Below are 21,827 nucleotides of genomic sequence, written 5' to 3' on the forward strand. Positions count from 1 at the left end.
GAATCCAAATAGTAAGCATGGGTAACTGAGTGTGGCTACCTCATATACAGGAAATGCCCAGCCAGGTCAAGACAAAGGATCACAGTGCTAGTAGTCCTGTAAAATCAAGGTATGTGTTTTCCTTGTTTATTAGCCTTATCCATGAGGATACGAATGAACCAGTCATCTCATTCCTGATCATGAAAGAAATTAGGGACTTCGATTCACCAGAATGCCAGGTGTAGCAAGAGCGGCATCAAATGCACGTTCATCATAGTATTAGACTTCACATGATAATTAGCACTGATGACATCACAGAAATTGCCATCATGTGACATTTGACCTTGATTTAGCCACAGGAAATTACATTTCGGAAGTGGATGTAGAGTTCTAAAAATAAGCCAGGATAGACTACCAACATGAGTATTTGTGATTTCTTCCTTCTTTGATGCAGTTTGGACTGCCATGTTGCACGTATTTTATCGATATGGCTGGTATAATATATGCAAGCCGGTGAAAAGTTTGAAAAATCAGCTGGTACTGTTTTCCAGTTTGAAATCTTACCACAGCCAATTCAAGTTGAATTCACTAGAAACTATTTTGGACCTTTCTAAACTAATCCTATTTGTATATAAAGCAGACAGAAGTAGAATTTCCCTGTTATAAAAATATATAAAGCATTGTTTACAACAGGCATTTTTCACAACTTCCTATTTAAGTACCAGCAGCACTTGATTCATCAAAAATCTTTAAAAACATGAACAAATAGTTACAATTATTTTCTAAGAAAGGAGGCCACCATAGATGCTGTCCAGTCCAATGACACATGCTAGAATCCTGAGCCTTCAAAACAAGCAAAGTTGTGCTTGGTCGAGCTTGTGGATTGGAGGCCTTAAAGGTAGTGTTACTAAGCAATACCTTACTTGATGGCACAAACAGACACAATTTAGGGGCTTATTACGATGTCGGTCCCACCGACACAGTCTCAGACTCCGAACCGACTGACTTCTGGTCGGCGATTCTGACCGCCTGATTACTATGAGACCGAACACTATTTGGTCGCATACTCACTTTTCTCTTTTGGAGCTTGTATCACAGCCTTAAAGTGTCCATAATACAAGCTCCTATAGAGAAATGGGGGGGGGGGTGTAAAACCCTGCACCCTGTGGCAGGCACCCCATGGTGCCTGCCACACAGTGCAGGGTTTAACAGGTGGGTACCCTAGGCACCCCCTTAACCGCAAACTGTAGACCGGGGAGGCAAGGGGGCCTGCTAGGGGCCCCCAAAGTAGCTTTCCGACAGCCTTTCCATGTTAGAAAGGCTGGCACGGAAAGGCTCTGGGAACCCAACATCGTAATCCCAATGGCAGAAACACAATCCATAGGGGATTTTGGTGGGCTTCCGACTGGCTTGAAGTCTGCAGGAGACGGTCGGAACCGAGTCGGAATGACTGGCCAGTTTATGTTCCGACCGCCGGCATCGTAATCGGGCGGTCTGACCGTTAACCGACTGTGTCAGTCGGAAAGCCTCCAACCGCGGTCCGAAAGCTTTCAACTACCGGTCATAGGCTTTCCGACCGATATCATAATCAACTCCTAAATGTTCCAACAGTGTACTGTCCTGAGCAGCTGTTGTTTTACAGAGAGAAAAATCCTAAAGCTTTTCAATTTCTAACAGGATAATGTTTCTGCCTTTGCAACCTGAGGCCAGGGATCGCAAATGCAGTTTCATGGATAGCAAGGGACAAGCCAGGGGTCGCAGCTGTGACCCCTGGCAACCCCTAAATGGTTGATGCCCATGAAAGATAGGCAAGACCTCTGTGCACATGCTATATAAACATGACACCATTATCAAAAATAAAAGACAGGATACCAGTTTCACATGAGTCAGGCACTCAGGGCAGGGGGACTTGCCCATTTAACAGGCATGGGACATTCCTGTCCCAACAACCATAAGTAGTGACAGTGACAAAGGTAGACATTTTTAAAGCAACCCTCCACAGTATTGCTTATACCTGTTCATCTTGCACCCAAGGATATTCAGGTTTACAAATTGGATTAAAAATAGATGATATTCATTTTATTTTTACGTTTAAAAAATGTTGGTTTTCAGTGTTTATGACATTAACTTTTGTTTTAATTAACCTCTGGGCGTGTGATGTGCATATCTTGTGGGATGTTTATCAATTTTCAGTAAATACTGAAAGAAGTTAATAGGGTGGGTACAAAGTAAACATCCTTATTTTAGAATGATATTCAGTGTGACTCCGGGGATAGTCTGCAAATGTGGGCTTCGCCTTTGTCAAACCTTGTGATATACCTTATGCATCACATTTGCATCCCTTCAGTGTCTCTTGTGTTTGGTTTATATCGATTGTTTGCATCCGCACCACTAGCCTAAAGTACTTTGTTGAAAAGTGAGACTCTTTATGAGGTCAGAGTGGTGTTTTGTGCATGTGTGTGTGTGTCGGTATGTGTGCGTGAGAGCATGTGGTGTATATGTGTGTGTGTGCATATGTGTTTGTGTGTGTGGAAATGTGTTGAAATGTCACTCTTCCAACAGTTTTGTGGACATAAAAACTGTTGCAATGCTAGAAAGTGCAAATACAACTAATAAAATTAAAATGCCATATGTTCCATGGTAGTGTTGTGTCTATCAGAAGATTTGTATTCACAAACCAACCAAGCTTGGGGAGTGTTTTGTGAGTAGATATGTTTCTGTTAAGTTTGGTGTTTATAAACATTTAAAATGTAGTAAGGTTCTTTGGTGGAAGTACATATGATCCACTGTGATGTTGTGTGTGTCAGGAGATTTAAATTCATAATCTGTCAATGCATGTCATTCAGCTACACTGACTTCAATAGCGTGATTAGTGTACATTTTGTTTGTATGTGTATTTTTCTCTTTTTTAAGTGTTCGCGTACATCAAAATTGGTGTAAAGTTTGTAAATGCGATTTAAATCTCCCGGTAGGAATTTGACAAAAAAAGTACTAAGTATGTCCCCGTTAGAAATATGCTTATGTGTGCATGCAGTTTAATCTACTTTTTGTTACCCACATACATTTCCAGGAGTACCCATGGAAAGCTGTGCTAGGTGCAGCTTTCGAGGTGTACCACCGGGAATGTCATGTGACTTCTTCCTTAGACTTCTGTTCCCACTGTGCGTGATTTTACATGACGTGGAATTATGCAGAGAGGGAATGTAGCCCAAATGCGCACATGCACATTTGTTTTTATTTATTCCTAGTGGGAAAAACAATTTAGCCCATGCAAAAAGCTGTTGCCATACACCCTGAACAAATCTGGGGTTGATTCATTCCCCTTCCCATACTGGAATGGAAGTTACACCAACCCTGTGGAGGATCCATTTTCAGAGTAGAAAAGTGTTGTAATCCAGCTTGTGAGTGCCCAAACACATGTGATTCATGGGTGATCACACACTTATAAGGCTACCCTCAACTTGAAAAGCTCTTCGCACACTTGTTTGGAAAATACTACTGTAGAAGTCTCTGCACTCTCATCAGAAAAATCCAAAGTATTCAAACCATTTATATATGCCAGGCATCTAGTGATGAATTTCTGGCATGTTTAAATCGAGATTTATGTTTCTGGCCAAAAGTACCTGTGTGCATTCGCCCACATGTTCATTGTTCCATAGAGTTGTTGTGAGGGGGGTGGAAAAAGGGGCTTACTTACTACTAAATGGGAGGGGGTTTGGGAGGAGCAAGGAAATGTTTAGGGAGGGTTAGGAAGGTTTGTAGGGAAGGACATGCACCACCCACAAAGGCGTAAGCCCATTGCCATTCACAAATGACACAAATTACTGTTACTTCAACCAAAAGGGACCCTTAAAGTTCTATGTAAAATATTTAAAAAATAAATGCATCTATTTTAATGTTGAATTAATTATCAAAAATAAGCATATGTAAAAAAAAAATCAAATATTTTAATAAACTTTTTAAATTAAAAATCAGTGTACCAGTGTGTATGAGGTATGCAAAGTGCATGGTACTCTAAGATGGAAGTGAGACTACAAAGCAATAATGGTGAGGGGTTCACCCCTGTAGGAAAGTGGAATCTTATGTGGTGTGGTAGGGTAACCTTACCATATAATATTATCACATTATTCCAAATGAGGCCAAAAAAACAACAAAAAAACAATATTCCAAAGATGGTCCTGGGACTCACACTAATAAATCCTTAGATCAGTCCTTGTAGAGTGGCAAAGAGCAGTCAGGCTTTACTAGAGGAAAATATGTTACTCATTTCAACATAGACGAAAAGTAATTAACACGACTGGAGAGAAATCCAACGCCAATTTATAGAAATAGAGTGTATTTTTATCTTAATTGAGACACCAAAATGAATGGAATAGCACACGTATAAATGGAACTATAGATATTTGAAGCAATATTAAATTAGTACAGTAAAATACATGAAAAAATAACATTGCACTCAATTGCAAAAACCACTTGTGACAAGCGGTTACGTACAGGTTAAGTTACAAAGATTATTTTTTGGGTTAAGGTCAATGCGTGCCCCAGGACCAGGCCAGGACAGTGGGATCAATTTTACTTAGCCATGGAGTCCGGGTGCAGATTTGTCTTGGCTGTCCTTGTTGCTGACCAGGAGTTGAGCTTGTGCTGAAATTACTGCTTACAAGGTGCTGCAAGAAACAGAATGCAAAAACACAACAGATACACAGCTGCTGACATTGGGTGATGGCTGCACGGTATTCCCTGTAGATGCAGCGTTGAGTGTGGGGGCGGTTAATGGATTGGTAAACAACAATCCTTGGCAGTGGTAAGCACAGTGAATGGGTACTGGAAATTCACTGCTTCTAGGAGAGTGAGGTAACAGCCTGAAATTTCAGGACTGGTTGGACAACAACTCCCACAATGCACTGGACCTCCTGGGTTGGGTGATCCAATGGAGGGCCTGATAGCCAGTGATTCTGTGGATGCGGCAAGTGTTTTACCTGCAGTTTGCAGTGGACTAGTGCCACTATTTCAGGGGAGTCTGAGGTTGTTTCAGGCTGCCACAGGGGTCCTTCTCTGCGGGAGTGCCACATTTTAGCCAGGGATGAGGGTCTTTCACTCAATTCCAAGTCTGTTGCTACTGTGACAAAGTGTTCCTCTTTTGCTTTGGTGCTGTGGGCAAAGTCCTGTTGTAGCCAAAGGGCAGCTAGTCCTTGCAACTAGTCCGCCTCTGAGGTGACCACATCCGGGGGTGTAGCTCATCTTTTTACTCATAACCCTTTATTCTGCCACTCCTAAAGATGGCAGATATCAAATTGTGGTGTACAGACCAGACTGCTCTCCCTGTAGGGGTGGCCAGTCTTCTGGGGGTGTACATTTCCCTGCATAGTTGATTTCCCACCTGCCCAGGTGCAATTTTGCAAGGGGCAGAGAGAGGTCTGTTTCGTCCATCGGGAGTAAGCCCTGATGCACATCAGAGGTGGTGCAGCCTTTGAAGCTCACCACCAGAAGTGCCACTTCACCTGCCTGCTTGGGAGGAGGGAGGTGTGACCTCCTTCCTGTCCAAGCCTTTGTTCCTGACTCCTGAGATTGGTCACACTGCCTGGCAGTAGGTCAGAACCTTGTCTTGGTGCATGCAGGTGCTGGAAGGTGTGGGTTGGTCAGCCATAACACAGTCAAGCTGGGGCAACGAGGTGGGCAATTACTAAGGTTGACACCTGGGTGCATGCCATGTCACCCAGGACACAAGAATCCTGTGAGGGGTGAGAATGCACGTTGTTTGATACCAAACATTTTAGTGGTACCATAATGGAGCAGCCATTCTCAAGAGTGCCTGGTTGGCAGTCCATGTTATCCTATGGACCTTTAACACTTTTAGTGGTATCCAAAGGGGAACACCACTTTAGGGACATACAGGCTTGCACTTATATGTCCTCACCTTTAATATACTGCACCCTGCCTCCTAGGCTAAGGAGGCCTACCAGAGGGATGTCTGACATATAGTAAAGGTAGTGCATTTGACGGGTGTCACACATGTGAGGGTAGAGTTTAGTTCAAGCAGTTTGCACTGCTCCTGCAGTCTGCAATGGCAAGCTTGCTGTCAGTAGTTTTCTTGGGTCACCCACCATGGCCCAAACTGTGCTGTACTCCTCAGGCCCTCTTTACCACCAATGCCCTAGGTACCCCTGGTACCATATACTAAAGACTTTTAAGGGGGTAAGATTCTTGTCAATTGAGATTGCCACTTCACACAACAATTTTAGGGAGAGAGCACTGGCCCTGGATCCTGGTTAGCAGGCTTCAGTGCACTGTCAGAGTCGAAAACCAGCACCTAGCAGTCCAAATAGGGGTATGCAGCGCACACAACAAAATTTGTTTTATTTATTTGTTTACTTACCTCTAATCGGCCGTAATCTGTAGTTTACTACCCCCCCACCACTCCCCCGCCCCACGTCAGCGCCCGGCAGCACTCCCACCACGGGCCGCTACTGCCCAGCAGGCCACCATCCCTGTGATGGCAGTGAATCGCAGTGGGTCACAAATTGAGATCTACCTCAATATTATTCATGAGGTAGTAATTAAGTAAGTAAGTTTATTATGCATGATTAATAAAAAAATAATGCATAGAAATGGCGTTATGCACTCCTTAAACATAAATTAGGAAAGGCATTTAAAAAGAAATCAGAAAAAAGGAAAAGTGAGTTATGAGCTACTAGAATTAAAACTTCAGATTATAAAATGCTTATGGACTACGAAAAAGGAGATACTAAACAGATTCCAATAAAAAGACATAATGCAATTTTTTGTTAGTAATGGTTCAATGAACATTTAGGTTGGCAAAATGATCAGTGCTTAGAGTCATCATTGTTTAAAAAGGTACCAAGTTAAAGTGCTTTATGCTATGCTTATTATGAAATGCAGAGTTCTGAGGCTGCGTGAAGGTGGAGGCGTGATTGTCACAATTCAGAACAGACCATTACTATTATGTTTTTTGTCAATGTGACCGGCAAATCCAGCTGACTGCTTTCCATATATGTGTACCTCCCCTGCAATAGTAGCACTTTTTGGGCAGTTAAAACTTTTCAATTCAACTGCAAATGTTAATTTAGGACACAAATAAAACATTTAAGAAGGAAGTTTTCCTGCTAAGTGCTGCACAAATTTGGTTCGGTTCAGAAGCAAAGGGTTATTAGCTGGTAGATGCTAGGCTTTTTCTTCTTTCAATGGGACGATGTATGTTGTCCTGGGGTTATCTATGGTCCTTTGAAATCTGCAGGGACCTTTTGATTTAAGTGACAGTGCATCAATTGTAAACATAAGCAGTGCAGTTTCTCTATATATGTTAAACTTTTGAAAACTTGAATTTAAATAAGCATAGTGGGTGCTAATTTCTGGTGCAAGACGTTCAGTGGCTGGACAAATCCATGGGGGGGGGGGGGGGGTAGATCTTGCATATTCATAAGGTAGGTCTAATTGCGGCCTGTTACAAATCACTCTTTAAGGAATAGGAGCTAAATAACCCCTTTGTACATTAGTAATAGCGACTATCAAATTGCGATTCACAAAAAAAATCACTATTTGGTAATTGCTATTACTATTGTTTGTACATCTGGCCCTTGGAGCTAAGACCGCAGACTAATCTTGCTATTTCGGTGTGGGACGAGTCCACTGGTACAACTCAAATCCCAATAACTCTAAAGACATTTGAACACTGACAAAAATATGAGAAATGCACTAGTTTCATATCAAAAAGTTTGACTTGGAGTTGCCAGATCTCAGATTATATTTTAGAAGTTGCGTTTATAGTGTGCACAAACATTTACTAAACATGTGAAATCAGGGCAGAACTTTCTTTAAATCTGAAGACTTCCGGCCGGGTGAGAGAGCTTTCTGGCAAGTTTGAAAGCTAACTTCTGGCCAGGTCTGAGTACTTCCCTGCAAGTTTGAAAGAATTCTGAGGTTTTCATAGTTTAGAGTTGTATATCCTTCCATAAAAAGAAAAAGTGTTTGTATCATAGCAACAACGGCCATATCCACATTTTATGAAGGGTAGACCCGTGCAGTTCCCAGAGACAGTTAATGCTGCCTTTCAGATCTAAACTACATCTGACAGGAGATAAGGAGCAGACAAGAGGATGATCTGCTGCCCAGGAACGCAAAGAAGTCATTTACAAATGAGAATCTATGATAGGAATAAAAAATCTAAACATTTCATTGTGTTGGAGTTTTTCTCACATCCTCTTGAAGAGCAAAATAAATAAGTGTAATATGTTCACACCTGAGGTAGGCTACTCCTGGTATTCAGGCCACAGAGTCAAATTTTAGCGTGAGAACAACCGGAACACGAGCAGCTGTTGTGTTTTTCATTATTTTTTTGCGCAAAATGCATCTGTGTTTCAAAAATTGGCACAAGGATGCATTCCGTTCTGAAATATAGGGCTAAATGTTGGACTCACATTTCACAATAATTTTCGTGTAATTTTGTATAATTGCGCAAAAGCGAACTACTTGAATTTCGCACACCCGAATTTGAGCTCTATTGGATTTTTTTACAAGTGTTCCAACCTTCCTCCATACTGTTTTGGTGATGTAGTACTCTTAGCACCCCATCACATACTTTTCTTATTGTTCTCTGTTGGGTATTTATGGGCTGCTTCACTCTTTTGTCTAATGTTACCTTCTTCTGCTGCTGGGCTTCAGGTCTGGCATTCAATATCAGGATGTTTTATATCGAGATATTGAAGCATTGCTATCTTGATCACAGGTTAAAAAGAATACACAACGTTTGATGCGTGGTTTGACGCCCACGGAAGATGGCGGCTGCTCCGTGAGCTCCGGCACGGCGGCGCAGGTTGGAGTCTTTTCTCTGCGGGTCCCGTGACCCTTTCTCATCCTGAAATGCGGTTCCAGTGAAATGAACCGCCCGACGATAACCTGGTAGTGTCAGCGGCACACCAGCACCGAAGAACATCAGGTATTCCAGCGTTTCGGATATCCCCTCAGCCGCGACCGCCATTTTGTGCTGCGTGTGCCTCATCTCTTCAACGCCTCAATTCTTCCTTTTCAAGTGACATGCTACATGTTTGGCTCTAGCCCTAATATGCGCGCTCACCAATGTATTGCAATTTGTCTTACTGCATTTTTAATAATTTAATGGCATTTGTGACTTTCTCGTGCCCCTTCCTCCTCCTGAAATGCTGTTCCAGTGAAATTAATCGCCCGACGATAATCTTGTAGTGTCAGCAACACACCAGTACCGAAGCACATCAGGTGTTCCAGTGTTTCGGATGTCCCTTCAGCTGCGACTGCCATTTTGTGCTGTGTTTGCCTCATCTCTTCAATGCCTCAATTCTTCCTCTCCAAGTGACGCGCTACAGGTTTTGCTCTAGCCCTAATGTAGGCGCTCACCAACGTATTGCAATTTGTCTCACTGCATTTTTAATACTTTAATGGTATTTGTGACTTTCTCTATTTATAATGCGGCTGCCTCAACCCCTCATTTTCTAATATCAAAGTGAAGCATCACAGGTTTTGCTCCCCCTTCATTGTGCGCTCTCACCAACATATTGTGGCCTGATTCAGTATCTCAAGGCTCCTCCTACTACACGGTCAATTCCTGCTCACATTATAAACTTTCAATAACTCAGACCGTTACTTTCTTCCTTTTCTGTGGATGATCACTATACATTTCACTGCTACAATACTATGATTATGTTCCCCTGTCTTTCCACTGCTCAACATTTTATGAATTGACAATGTTTCAATTTTGTTGCCAGTGAGTCGCTTGCGTTTGCTGGTGAAGCCGAATCTTTTATGCTAATTGCTCTGAATTTCTACTTTCTCTGCTTTTGCATAGCATATGGGGAGGTTAAAGAAACTTACCTCTTCTACTCCATGTCCAGCACGTCGATTAATTAAAAATTCTACAATCTTTATGAAATTTTCTGAAATGGAATCTACTTTAGCCTCTCAACCAAGAGTTGGCCCATCTCCATCTATGGTGTCTACAGTAACCACTTTGGTAAATTCTGCCAAAACCAACTCCAAGCGCCTCAAAAAAGACCCTCCTTCTCCTACAAAGTCACCACCTCCTGCTTCATTGGATCTATTACTGGAAGAAATACGTGCATTAAAACCCTTTATGGAAGAAACAAATACTAGACTTCAATTTCTAACAGACAGATGGTCCCAATTGGATGAACGCCTCCTTGCGGTGGAACAGAGCGTTTCTTCACACAGTGCAACTGAAAGCCAAGTTAAAATCCTACAAGCACAGGTCTCTTCCCTGGAGAAGTATGTCGAAGAATTGGAAAAAAGAAACAGGAGAAACAATCTACGCATTTATGGTTTACCGGAGAACACAGAGGGGTCGGATCCTCTCACTTTCTTCAAAAATTGTTTACCTAAAGTGTTGGCTCTACTCAAGATACTGTTTTGAACATTCAACGTGCACACAGATTGGGCCGTTTGCATGTGACTACCTCTGGTCCTAGTCATCCGAGAGGTGTCATTCTATATTTCCTAGAATATACAGACCTTCTTTCAGCCTCTAAAAAGTCATCACGCATTTCCTGGTTGGGCCATATGTTGTTCTTCTCGCAGGACTACTCTATGAGTACTGCACATAGACGCAGGGAATTTCTAAGCCTGAGACCGGATCTCCGCACTCTTGGCGCTAGATATGGCCTCTTCCACCCGTGCCTTTTTAAGGCCACGTATAAGAACAAGACAACCTCCTATGAAGAACCTGTTAAGTTGAAAAGTTTTCTCAATGCATGTAGAATTAAAAATATGGACACATCTGGTGTTTCATCTTCTCAATTTGGTTGAGAATATGCATGTATTCTAATGTTGCTGTTAAATCTCTTTATTTGCTTTTTTAATTCTTTAGTCATTTTTCTCAGGTCATTTATATCTTTTTGTTGCTCTAATTATATTGTGAATGTTAATCTCTAGTCTTTTTTGTTTCTGCTGTTATCCCTCATTTATTGTAATTGTTATGTTAAAAGTTTGCAGCCTAATCGGTTTTTTTCCTCTTATAGGCATCCCTGCTGTCTGTTTATCCTGTGTTTTGTACCATGTTATATCCCGTCGCCCCTGTGTCCCTTTCCGTGAGATCCGGATGCGCCATGCTTCCATGTGGTTTCACCTCCCTCATCCTCATTTTTGGATTTGTATAGGGATGTGTTTTTTCTTTTGTGTTAGTTCTCTTCTCTCATCCTCTCTCTCTTTTCTTTTACTTAGAACATCTCTCTTCCTTCTTTTGATACTTCTTTTGTTTACATACATTTTCTCTATCTTTTCATCTCTGAATTCTTTTTCTTTTCCTTCTAAAGTTATTCGCATTACCTTTTCCCCCACTTATATATTGTTGTGGTCTTTTCTGTATTTCTCTTCTTTTCGGTTTTTATACCCTTTCATTATCTATTCCTACCTTACCTTTCAATTTCAAATACTTCTTTCTAATTTCTCATCTTTAATATTTTTCTTCCTCTTCCCTCTCTCATATACTGTTATATTTTTCCTCATTTACAAAATGCTGTGGTTTATCACATTTCCAGTTTCTATTATATCTGGTCTAGTTCAACTTGTTTTCTTAATGGTTATTATATGTCATTTAATATTGTTACTTGAATATTCGAGGTTTGCACTCACCGATCAAAAGGCAACACGTGTTATCGCATTCATCTAAATTGAAAGCTGATATAGCAATGATTCAGGAATCACACCTTACAGACTCCAAATCCTTAAAGTTAAAAAGAGATTGGGTTGGTGATATTTTTTTTTTCTCCCGGTGATGGTAAGCGTAATGGTGTTATTACATTATACCATGAGTCTCTTCATGTTAAGCTTGTATCTCAAGAAAAAGATGATGTGGGTCGTTGGTTATTTACGGATTTATTTATTGGGAGTGTTCCACTGTCTTTATTGAATATTTATGCACTGACTGTGAGTGACTCCCTTTTCTGGTCCCAACTTGCAGAAAAATTGATTCAGCTTTCCCACGACAATCTGATTTTGGCAGAAGATTGTAATCAAAGTGTAGACCCCTTCATAGACCGCAGTTCCCCAACTTCTTTTACATCGTCTAAAGCTCATAAATATTTCCTACGCTCCTTCCAACATAGATATTTAATTGAAGCTTGAAAATTGTGTAATCCCACCTTGAGAAAGTATACTTACTTCTCCCCAGTTCATCAGATGCAATCACAAATTGACCATATTTTTTATTCTCACGACATCTCCCAGTCCATAAGATCTGCAGATATTGGCTCTATCTTGATTTCTGATCATGCCCCTGTATCCATATACTTCATAAGCCTTCTTTTCCTAGACCATTGCGTTTTAACAATTCATTGTTGCTCGATCCTGTTTTTACTTCCTCGTTCACCTCTTTTTTTTTAAAGAATATTTCCGTTTTAATGCATCAGACACTCTCCCTTTTCATGTCACATGGGACGCCTTTAAGGCTGCTGCTCGTGATTTTATCATTAACTATGTTTCTAAAAAACGTCATATTGCCCGAAAAATTGCCACAGACCTTTTTACCGAAATAGAGAGATTGGAACATTCTTACTATACTACCAAATCAAAAGATTGTTTAGCAGAGCTAATAGCTACTAAACTTCACTTCCATAAGGAGTCTGCTGAGAATGCTACTTTATATTGGCTTAAATCCAGTGCAAAATTTTATGGCGGTCAAAATAAATCAGGCAAATTATTGGCAAATTATCTTAAAGTAAAAAAGCACAAATTTAACATTGACTCGATCCTTGATGATCAGCAATTACCCTAATTTAAAGACTCAGACATTTTACAAGAATTCTATACGTTTTACAATTCTTTGTATACACCAGAAACCACTCCTACAGATAAATCCATTTCGGATTATCTTTCTTCTATTGATAAATCCTTAGATATTCACTTGGATTTTGACTCTTTGGAACTGGATGTTTCATTGACAGAACTACGCACTGCTTTACTCATTCTTAAAAAAGATAAAGCTCAAGGCCCGGATGGTTTTACTGTCGAATTTCTTCGTATTTTTCCCAACTTCTCCTTCCTAAATTACACAAACGTCTAAATTCTTTTTTGCTAACAGGAACTTCTTCAGGTTCCTTTTTGGAGGCCCTAATCTGCCTTTTACCCAAGGAGGATAAAGACCCACGTTTATGTAAAAGCTATGGACTGATCTCATTATTGAATATAGATTATTACTGTTAGACCTGTCAGCCCTTTGGGTGGTCCCTCCTCATCATTATTTATTTTGTCCCACTTTTGCCTCAAACCCTGTTTGAATTTTTCCTTTTTGGGAACCACCAGACTTTTTCGTGTTGCTACAGATTCAGGGAGCCATTTTAGCTAACCCTGAAACTTCTGTCTGAGGGCCTGGAGCACAAAATGGTGGCCACCTGTGACATCACCAGCATCCACTGGAACCTACCAGCACCTTCCAGAACATTCCAGAACTCTGTGACAGTTGGAGGCGGTTTAGAATGTTGGGAGGTTAAGACAGAGTGTTGGCAGTTGGAGCTGGCAGTTGGCACCTGACTGGTGAAGAGAGAGCAGCACAACAGTGAAGGAGGAAGGAGTGAAGCAGCAGGGGTGGAAACTTGTGCCTGGAGTGGGGTCCATAAACCCACCCTTGATACTAGTCCCTACTGATGGATCCCAGCCTGTAGCCCTGTGTGGGAAGAAGCCAGAAAAACTCATCCTAAGGACCTGGACAGCAGGAACAGGCCTTAGAAACAGAAAGCAGCAAGATCCTGACCTGGAAGCTGGTTTCCCTGGAGTCCGGCGTCGAGTAGCCTGAGACCTGGAGCCCGAGGTGGAGAAGCGGCGCTGACTGAAGAAGCAGACGTCGTACCCGGAGCCGCCTGAGGTCGTAAGAGGGCGCCGACGGAGGTCGTGAGGAATACCAGAGGTCGAGGAGGAAGTCAACCGAGGTCGAGTGAGCGGCGTCATCGGAGGAGTGAAGTCCGCCCTCCGGAGTCGTCGGAGACCGAGGTGAAGTGTACCGGAGGTCGGGAGTGAGGATCGCACTCCGGAGTCGCCCGGAACCTGAGAGGAGGAGCACCGGAGGTCGGGGGTGAGGATCGCACCCCGGAGTCGCCGGAAGTCGACATCGAGGCCAGGCCGGCTGACGTCATCGAAGCCGAGAGCGCCATCGGACCGGAGCCGCCCGAAGTCGACATCGAGTAGAGACTGCCCGACGCCGTCGAATCGGAGGCCGAGATCGAACCGAGGCCGCCGACATCGGACCGGAACCGCCTACCGGCGTCGTCAAAGAACTGACATTGTGCCGAGGCCGCCGAGATCGAACCGGAACCGCCTCACGGCATCGACACGACACCAGCGGCGTCGGAGCATCAGAAAAAGGGCAGTAAGTGGAGTAGAGGGCGCCTAAGGCCCTGTGGAGACCTGAGAGACTACTCTAAGGGGCTAGGGAGGTGCTGAAACCAACCTGACTGTGCCAGGGGTGAACTGGGACTAACCTAGAGAGGTTGTGTGGAGAGAGAAAGCCAGGGCACTGGTATTCCCCCCTTGATCTACCTCAGTTTAGGCCTCAGCCTAGTCCCAGCCAGGGAGTAGACCCCCTCAAGCCTTCCGCAACCCTACAAGCTGTGCCTGGGCCAAATCAGCCCTTAGGAATTGAAAAGTGATCTGATTACATGAGTGTTGCTGTATACTTTTAATTATTTATTGGGGGCACTGTATTTATTGTGTTTTACCTATTTATTGCTTTACTATATTTATTGGTCCACAGGACTTGTTGGTGCACAATATTTATTGGTACAGTATTTATTGCCTCCGAATATTTAATTGCCTGTATTACCTGCACTTATATTTATGTCCTTTATATTTATGATCACCCCTATTTATTGAATCTTCAGACAGTATTTATTTGACCTGCACTATTTAAAATTTGTATATTGTGATTGACTTATTTATTTTTCCAATCAGCAACTAAGAGAAAAAGATAAAGAGAGATATTTTCATAATTTTTACGGTGTAGAGTCGTTTTTGGAACGGATGCACGCATGGTTATTGTATGGGTATATTGTATGCTTAGCACGGTGCCTGATTCCTGACCACTCGAGCCAAGCTACCACAGTGTGTTCGGGAAGTCCACCACCACCCCTTCTAGTGTGGGAGTGGTTTTCCAACATAAATTGGTGTTCAGTGGTGGGATAGAGCTGTGCCTACATATACTCAACAATGACTGTGGGTAGTCCATAGGCCTACACCGGGAGTTTTCTCAAAGCGGCCTTCCTAATTGTGGGATTTTGTTTTTTCCAAATTTACTCTGGTGGTGGGAGGAGGTATTATTAAAGGTACCCCCCTGCATTGTTACTGCACAAAACCTGTCCTCTAACCTGAGTGGGCGAGATGGAGTTTGTACTAGAAAATCTAGAAACGTACACTGTGGCCCAACTCAGGGAGTTTTGCCAGCGGGAGGGGGTGTACTGTCCCCCAGGAGCAAAGAAGGGTGCACTCCAAACCAGCTTAAGGGCTTGGGGGGAGGCACGCAGGGAAAGCAAGGCTGAGGAGGAAGACAGGGATGGAGAGCCTGACCCCGAGGGGGCTGAGATGTACCAACCTGAGGTGGGGAACCTGTCAGCAGGGCCCAGGACACTTTCTAGGAAGGGCAGCACTGTCTCTAGTGGGGGCTTATCCGAAGTGGAGTTAGCAGATCGGAGGGAGAAAAGACAGCTCACATGGGACTTAGCAAAGCTGGAGAAGGAGAAGGAGGAACAGAGGATGGCTCATGAGACGGAGAAACAGAAGATGGCTCATGAGATAAGACTGAAAGAGATAGAGCTTCAGATCCTAAGAATTGGGGCACCAACTGTTCCTAATGGTGGCAGCAAAGACCAAGAGATCACCAGGGAATCCAAACCCTACCTGCCAAAGGACATAGTAGCTAGCTATGGGTTGGGTGATGATATCGCCAAGTGGCTAGCGGCCTATGAGGTCTCGTTAAGGGCCCATGGGGTTCCAGAGAAGTACTGGGGAGGGGGATTGTATAAGTACATGCCTCCAGCTGGTAGGGATGCTTTATTGGCCCTCGAAGAGGATGAGCAGACCCACTACCCCACCATGAAACTGGCGCTCATCAGAAAGTTTGGACTAACACCTGAAAAGTACAGACAGAAGTTCAGGGGTAGTCACAAACTGGGCACACAGAATTGGGTGGACTTCCTGGACTATGCAAAGAAGGCACTGGAAGGTTGGATTCAGGGCAGTGAAGTGAGGAACTACGAGGAGTTGTTTGACCTAGTACTGAAGGAACACCTGCTCGAGAAATGTTTCCCTGAACTGCGGCAACACCTGGTGGATAGCAAGCTGACCAGTCCCCGGAAACTTGCTGAGGAGGCGGACATTTGGGCTAGTACCCGGGTGTCCACAAGGGGGACTGGAGGGGATACTCAAAAGGCCGGACCGGGCGCCCCCCAGAAGAAAGAGGGAGGGGAAAAGAAAAAGGAGTTCTCCAAAAGCCCCCAAAATAGCTTCCAATGAAAGGGAACAGGATTCACCCCTAGGGCTAACCCACCCAGAAACCCTAATCCTGGCCAGAGTCAGCAGCCAAGGGTTGTCCATTGCTACGAGTGCGGTGGCGTTGGACACTATAAAGGAGATCCGAAGTGTCAGAAACGAACGCCCCCTCCCACTGGAGGAAAGACCCCCGGAGTAGCTAGTGTAGTGCTCGGGGAGGAGATGCCCTTAACTAAGGGAAGGGAGTGGGCGGGTGTCACTTTAGTGTCCCTGGGAGAACGGGAGATGGTTCCTAAGATCCAGGTGCCCGCAAATACCGCAAAGTATGGGCAGTGGATCACCATCAACGGCCAAAGAGGGGAGGCTCTGAGAGACACAGGAGCCAGTATGACTATGGTGCGTAGCCAGCTGGTGTCTCCAGAGCAGGTAATTCCCGATGTACTCCACCCAGCCGCGATGGCTGACGGCAGAACAGGCCACTATCCCGTGGCCGAGGTTCCCTTTGAATGGGGGGGGGTTGCAGGTTCACTTCGAGTTGCCGTAAGCCCTGCCGTGCCAGTCGATTGTCTGCTGGGGAATGACATGGAGCACAACGCTTGGAAGGAGGTGGAATACCGGACTCACACCGAGATGCTGGGTACACCTGACTGGGCCTGTGTTAGCACAAGGTCCGCGACTACCCGAAGAGGGAGTTCATTCCGGCTGGAGCCTGGAACAAAGGCCCAGCCAGCTGCCAGTCAAGGGAAGAACCGAGGACAGGAGGAGCCTGCCTCGGCGTCTCCACCCCGTAGGACGGATAGGCCACCGGAGGTGGTGGACCAGGAGTCTGCGGAGGGGGACGTTACCAACCTGGAGCACCTACCCATCCCGGCCGAGTGGCACGTGGAGGGAGGCCCGTCCAGGGAGGATTTCTGCCAGGGCCAGAGGGAGTGCCCTACCCTTGAGGGGCTGAGGCGACAGGCCGAAGCCCAGGCAGCAGGGAACGTTGAAGGGAACTACAGTGTTTACTGGGAGGATGGCCTCCTCTACAGTGAACCCAAGGCACCCCTACATGGATCGTCACGAGCCTTGGTAGTTCCTCAACGTTATCGAGCCTTCCTTTTGGAGTTGGCTCACGAGATACCATTGGCAGGACACCTGGGGCAAGACAAGACCTTCGCCCGTCTTGTCCCACACTTTTATTGGCCTCAGATGAAAGTGTCGTCCGATACCTACTGCCGGACATGTGTGTCTTGCCAAGCCAGTGGGAAAACAGGGGTGAAGCTGAAAGCTCCCCTGGAACCACTTCCTGTCGTTAGCACCCCCTTTGAAAGGGTGGGCATCGACATTGTGGGTCCATTAGATCCACCAACTACAGCTGGTCACAGGTTTATCCTGGTTCTGGTGGATCATGCCACACGGTACCCAGAGGCAATACCTCTGAGGACCATAACAGCACCTGTTGTGGCTAGGGCCCTGATGGGAATCTTTACCCGAGTGGGTTTTCCCAAGGAAGTTGTGTCCGACAGGGGGACCAACTTCATGTCAGCATATATGCGGGCAATGTGGAAGGAGTGTGGAGTGACCTACCGGTTCACAACTCCTTACCACCCCCAGACCAATGGTCTGGTGGAAAGGTTTAACAAAACCTTAAAAGGCATGATCAGAAGTCTGCCTGAAAGCCTGCGGAGGAAATGGGACGTCCTCCTACCCTGTTTACTCTTTTCATACAGGGAAGTGCCACAGAAGGGAGTGGGCTTCAGCCCCTTCGAGCTTCTGTATGGGCACCCTGTACGTGGACCTCTTAACCTGGTGAGAGACGGATGGGAAAGAACTCCCAGAAAGCTCCCCCAGGATGTGGTGAGCTACATGCTGGCCTTCCGGAGCCAAATGGCTAAGTTGTGGAAGCAAGCTTCTGACAACTTGGAAGCCAGCCAAGCAGTGATGAAGGCGTGGTATGACCACAACGCTCACCCGGTGGAGTTGGAGCCTGGCCAGAAGGTGTGGGTGATCGAACCAGGAGAGCTTAGTGCCCTCCAGGATCGCTGGTCAGGACCCTTTGAGGTGTTGGAGAAGAAGGGTAAGGCTACCTACTTGGTGGACCTGAAGACCCCTCGTCAGCCCCTGCGGGTGCTGCATGCCAACCGCCTCAAACCCCACCACGAGAGGCCCGAAGTCATCTTGATGATGGTGACTGACGGAGGAGAGGACGTGGAAAGCGAGCCTCTCCCTGATCTGTTTGCGTCTCAAGAAAAGGATGGGTCGGTGGAGGGAGTGATTCTCTCCCCATCTCTAACTCCTGAACAGCAGGAGGACTGTCGCCAGGTCCTGGGGCAGTACTCTTCGTTGTTCTCCCTTGTCCCGGGTAGGACTCACCTGTGCGTCCATGACGTGGACACAGGAGACAGCCCACCTGTGAAGTCCAAGATCTACCGGATGTCAGACAAGGTGAAGGCCAGCATTCATAGTGAGGTCACTAAGATGCTGGAGCTAGGAGTGATTGAACCTTCTAGCAGCCCCTGGTCCAGTCCGGTGGTGTTAGTACCAAAAGCTGCACCACCGGGTGCCCAACCAGAACTGAGGTTCTGTGTGGACTACCGGGGACTGAATTCAGTGACAAAAACTGATGCTCATCCGATCCCTAGGGCGGATGAATTGATTGACCGGCTGGGAGCTGCCCAATATCTAAGTACCTTTGACCTTACTTCGGGGTACTGGCAGATCTCTTTGACTGATGGAGCAAGGGAAAGGTCAGCCTTCTCCACGCCCAATGGCCACTACCAGTTCTGTGTGATGCCCTTTGGGCTCAAGAACGCACCTGCCACGTTTCAGCGCCTGGTAAACCAGATCCTCACCGGAATGGAGAGTTTCTCTGCTGCTTATCTGGATGACATAGCCGTCTTCAGTAACAGCTGGGAGGATCACTTGCGTCACCTGCAAGCTGTTCTCCAGGCCCTGAGACAAGCTGGATTGACGATCAAGGCCAGCAAGTGCCAGATCGGGCAGGGGTCGGTAGTGTACCTTGGACACTTGGTGGGTAGGGGAGCGGTGCAACCCCTCCAGGCGAAGATCGAGGCCATCATGGCCTGGGAACCCCCCAAGACACAGACTGAGGTCCGAGCATTTTTGGGCCTCACGGGAAATTACCGCCGCTTCGTGAAGGGGTACGGTACCATCGTAGCCCCCCTCACGGAGCTCACGTCCAAGAAACAACCTCGACGGGTAGTCTGGACGGAGGCTTGTCAGCAAGCCTTTGAGAGATTGAAGAAAGCCATGTGCGAGGCCCCGGTCTTAAGGGCCCCAGACTTTTCCAGGAAGTTCATTGTCCAGACAGATGCATCAGAACATGGCATTGGGGCAGTGTTATCGCAACTCAACGAAGAGGGCCTGGATCAACCCGTGGTCTTCCTATCCAGGAGACTACTTCCCAGGGAACAGAAGTGGAGTGCAATAGAGCGTGAAGCCTTTGCAGTGGTATGGGCTCTGAAGAAGTTGCGGCCATACCTGTTTGGCTCGCACTTCCTGGTTCAGACCGACCACAGACCCCTTCGCTGGCTGATGCAGATGAAGGGGGAGAATCCCAAGTTGTTGAGGTGGTCTATTTCCCTACAGGGGATGGACTTTCAGGTGGAACATCGGCCTGGAGTGGACCACGCCAATGCAGACGGTCTCTCAAGGTATTTCCGCCTTAGTGATGAGAACTCCCAAGGGGTTGGGTAGCTCTCCCCACTTTCAGCTGGGGGGGACGCGTGTTAGACCTGTCAGCCCTTTGGGTGGTCCCTCCTCATCATTATTTATTTTGTCCCACTTTTGCCTCAAACCCTGTTTGAATTTTTCCTTTTTGGGAACCACCAGACTTTTTCGTGTTGCTACAGATTCAGGGAGCCATTTTAGCTAACCCTGAAACTTCTGTCTGAGGGCCTGGAGCACAAAATGGTGGCCACCTGTGACATCACCAGCATCCACTGGAACCTACCAGCACCTTCCAGAACATTCCAGAACTCTGTGACAGTTGGAGGCGGTTTAGAATGTTGGGAGGTTAAGACAGAGTGTTGGCAGTTGGAGCTGGCAGTTGGCACCTGACTGGTGAAGAGAGAGCAGCACAACAGTGAAGGAGGAAGGAGTGAAGCAGCAGGGGTGGAAACTTGTGCCTGGAGTGGGGTCCATAAACCCACCCTTGATACTAGTCCCTACTGATGGATCCCAGCCTGTAGCCCTGTGTGGGAAGAAGCCAGAAAAACTCATCCTAAGGACCTGGACAGCAGGAACAGGCCTTAGAAACAGAAAGCAGCAAGATCCTGACCTGGAAGCTGGTTTCCCTGGAGTCCGGCGTCGAGTAGCCTGAGACCTGGAGCCCGAGGTGGAGAAGCGGCGCTGACTGAAGAAGCAGACGTCGTACCCGGAGCCGCCTGAGGTCGTAAGAGGGCGCCGACGGAGGTCGTGAGGAATACCAGAGGTCGAGGAGGAAGTCAACCGAGGTCGAGTGAGCGGCGTCATCGGAGGAGTGAAGTCCGCCCTCCGGAGTCGTCGGAGACCGAGGTGAAGTGTACCGGAGGTCGGGAGTGAGGATCGCACTCCGGAGTCGCCCGGAACCTGAGAGGAGGAGCACCGGAGGTCGGGGGTGAGGATCGCACCCCGGAGTCGCCGGAAGTCGACATCGAGGCCAGGCCGGCTGACGTCATCGAAGCCGAGAGCGCCATCGGACCGGAGCCGCCCGAAGTCGACATCGAGTAGAGACTGCCCGACGCGTCGAATCGGAGGCCGAGATCGAACCGAGGCCGCCGACATCGGACCGGAACCGCCTACCGGCGTCGTCAAAGAACTGACATTGTGCCGAGGCCGCCGAGATCGAACCGGAACCGCCTCACGGCATCGACACGACACCAGCGGCGTCGGAGCATCAGAAAAAGGGCAGTAAGTGGAGTAGAGGGCGCCTAAGGCCCTGTGGAGACCTGAGAGACTACTCTAAGGGGCTAGGGAGGTGCTGAAACCAACCTGACTGTGCCAGGGGTGAACTGGGACTAACCTAGAGAGGTTGTGTGGAGAGAGAAAGCCAGGGCACTGGTATTCCCCCCTTGATCTACCTCAGTTTAGGCCTCAGCCTAGTCCCAGCCAGGGAGTAGACCCCCTCAAGCCTTCCGCAACCCTACAAGCTGTGCCTGGGCCAAATCAGCCCTTAGGAATTGAAAAGTGATCTGATTACATGAGTGTTGCTGTATACTTTTAATTATTTATTGGGGGCACTGTATTTATTGTGTTTTACCTATTTATTGCTTTACTATATTTATTGGTCCACAGGACTTGTTGGTGCACAATATTTATTGGTACAGTATTTATTGCCTCCGAATATTTAATTGCCTGTATTACCTGCACTTATATTTATGTCCTTTATA

Source organism: Triturus cristatus, chromosome 1_2, assembly GCF_964204655.1.
Source record: "Triturus cristatus chromosome 1_2, aTriCri1.1, whole genome shotgun sequence".
NCBI lineage: Eukaryota > Metazoa > Chordata > Amphibia > Caudata > Salamandridae > Triturus > Triturus cristatus.